Below are 3,111 nucleotides of genomic sequence, written 5' to 3'. Positions count from 1 at the left end.
ATCTTAATCTCCATGTTTTCAAATAGTAAGACCTACTTTTTTCTTACGGTGTAGCCACACCATTGTGTGATTACACCGTCTTGTGCAGTCCACATCTTTGTACGATTGCACCATCTTGCGTGAACCACCCTTTCATATCAAGGTGCGTGTAACCCCGTGACATTCACGATTAAGAAAAAAGACATGTCGCCATTTTTCTATGACTGAGTTCAAATCTTGGGCAAGGCCCGCGATTTCTTGCCTTCTTTGACGGGTTGCAAAGATATCTGATCGCAGACGGAACGGCGTAACACCTGCGCTACCTGTCGCGTTAAGACTGATAATTATATATACCCCGAAGCTTGGCATAAGCGGCCTCACTGGTTGAACATATTACTCTAAGGACGTCAGTTCAAAGCGTTAATGAACGGCCAACAAAAGCGTGAAACTTATCATACGTGTCCTGGTCCACAAGGACATGTAGATGAGCAACTCGTGGTAAATCTTGGACAATACCGTTTTTTGAATGTAGTTGTGAAATTGAAGTCGAATGCTTCCATATGCAATTTCTTAAATAATATAACACATGATAAGCTTCGATTTTATGTGTACGCGTTAAAAGCGCACATAGGATAGGTTTTGACGCTCCACTGATCAACGTAACTGGGACCTGTCGAGCAGCTAATACTTCTGTTGCTTGCGGATATGTATTAAAAATTGAGTCTAGCTTAAATAAAATATTCGTCTTCACTATCTACACAAACTTATCCCTCGGTAATGTATAAAGTGCGGCTAATGGCCCACGAATCCCTCGGGCCTCTGTATATAGAGCATTCCTCCGCAATGGTTATATATTCGCTTATATTGTAATAGGATACGGAAGTAAAGTTATCGCTGATAAATATTAAACTTTGACCAAAGCTCAGAAGTCAAAGCAGAGCATCCTCGACAAAGTATTTTGGATACGGAAAAGTGCGGTGGGGCGCTATAGAAACATTATTAGAGCATTACCCAAGATTCAATTGGGCGATATATACTAAATGTGACACCGAACATAAACATTTTACTACCAAACTATGAAAAATGTAACTGCGTGGCCACTTCGGAGTACCGCCACTCTGATTGCGTACTCATATGCACTTCATCATCGCATTTTTCAACGGTACATTTGAGCTTTCTTCTTGTTTCCTGTGCCTCTGCAGCAGCCGCCCTCGAGCTTCTCCCTGCGACGCCCCGACAAGATGAATGGTCGCGCGGGGGAGTTTGGATGTGATCCATTCACATCCAGCAATAACTCCATTATCTCCCAATCAGATTATGCCCTACGTAAATCGCCGATACCAATCATCAATCAATGAATCTTTGGCTCGCCCAGCTCTCATCACGCAGCGCCACTTCAACACTTCCACTCACCGCTAATGCGCAGCGGGCTTGGCACGTAATCTGCTCGCCGAGCGTAGTACCTGAAGTCGCTTGGTTCCCAGCGGTTTCGTCATCATGTTCGCCAACTGCTTCTCCGTGATGATATAGTTGACATTAATAGCCTCACTGGCCACGTTCTCTCGGATAAAGTTATGGCGAATGTCCACAAGCTTGATCCTTGCGTTGTAGCCGGCGTTCGACGCCAGCGCGATCGCCCCTTGGCTGTCTTCTCATATGCAAGTGCTCCAACTTGCTCATGACCAAGGTCCTTTCGGCATCACCCGCATCCAGATTTCTTCCTGACTGCATAGACTGAGTGCCATGTACTCCGCCTCCGCCGAGCTCAGCGTCACCGTGCGCTGGTACTTGGACTTGAAGACAACGGGCTTGTCCGATCATAACCATGATCCCCGACACCGACGTCGGTCGACGATATTACTGCCCCAATCTGCGTCCGTGTTTGCCTCGAACTTCAGTTCACTTGTGCCGCCTTGGTAGACGATTCCAATCGCCTTTGTAGTCTTGAGGTAACGAACAACGCGGATGGCTGCCTTCCGGTGCTGTTTCCCTGGGGTTTCCAAGTCCTTGACAGCTGCGTCACCACGTACGAAACGTCGGGGCGTGTACAAGTGGTGATGTACAGCTGACACCTAATCAGCGATCGGTACAGCTTTTTCTGCATCTCGTTCCTGCCCGCATCCGTGGTCGGCGATTGAATCTTCGACAGCTTGAGTCCCGACTCGTACGGATTCCCCACAGCCTTGACGTCCCGCTGGTTGAAGCGCTCCACCACGTCGTCAATGTAGCGCGTTTGCTTGATGGTGAGTAAATTCGCTGACCTATGATGGTCGATCTCCATCTCCAAGTTGAACTTAGCTTCGCCGAGCTCCTTCATCTTAAACGCCTTCTTGAGTTTCATCTTGACGTCCTGGATTTCCTTACTCGTCTTCGCCGCGATGATCATGTCGTCGACGTTAAGCCATACAAATATCAAGTTGCCCTTGCTCTCCTTGACATACACGCACTGGTCTGCTCCGCAGCTCTTGAAGCCAAACTTCATGAAGAAGCAATGGATCGTCTTGTTCCATGTGCTCGCCGCTTGCTTTAAGCGAAATCGCCTTGTCGAGTCTGCACATGTAGCCCCCGGCGTCTTCAATGCCATACGACACTCCATGTACACGAGTTCCTTGAGGTCGCAAGCCATGGATGGTGACGATGCGGCGGAGTGGGTGAAGGCGATGAAGGCAGAGCTGCGAGCGCATGAACGGACACTGGTACCGAGGTCGGCGAATCTACGACCTATTGGGTGCAGATGAGTGTTCGCGAAGAAGCGGAACGAGCATGGACAAGTGGTTCGGTAAAAGCAAGGATCGGCTCGTGGCGAAGGGTTTTAAGCAGAAGTTTGGCGTAGTCTTCTTTGAGACCTACTCACCGGTGGCCAACATGAACTCGATTCGTGTGGTGTTGGCGATTACGGTGAAGGAGAAGTACTTGGCGGAGCAGTTTAAGAGTAGAAGCATATGCCAGCACTGCCTCAGCAAGCAGTCTGTCTTCATCAATGCGCGGTCGCTTAGGCGATGGTGGCCAGAAGTGGTCGTCATTATCAGAATCACTGTCGATCCAATGGTTCTCGTCGTTGTTCGTCGAGTTTCACAATTGAAGATTCGTAATTCGCGGAGCCATCGATCCGCAGTAACATCGGTGTCTCTA

The sequence above is a fragment of the Plasmopara halstedii genome (genome assembly GCF_900000015.1).
Source record: "Plasmopara halstedii genome assembly, contig: Scaffold_470, whole genome shotgun sequence".
NCBI classification, from domain to species: Eukaryota; Oomycota; class Peronosporomycetes; order Peronosporales; family Peronosporaceae; genus Plasmopara; species Plasmopara halstedii.
The sequence above is the reverse complement of the archived record's forward strand: the minus strand, read 5'-3'. Positions refer to the sequence as shown.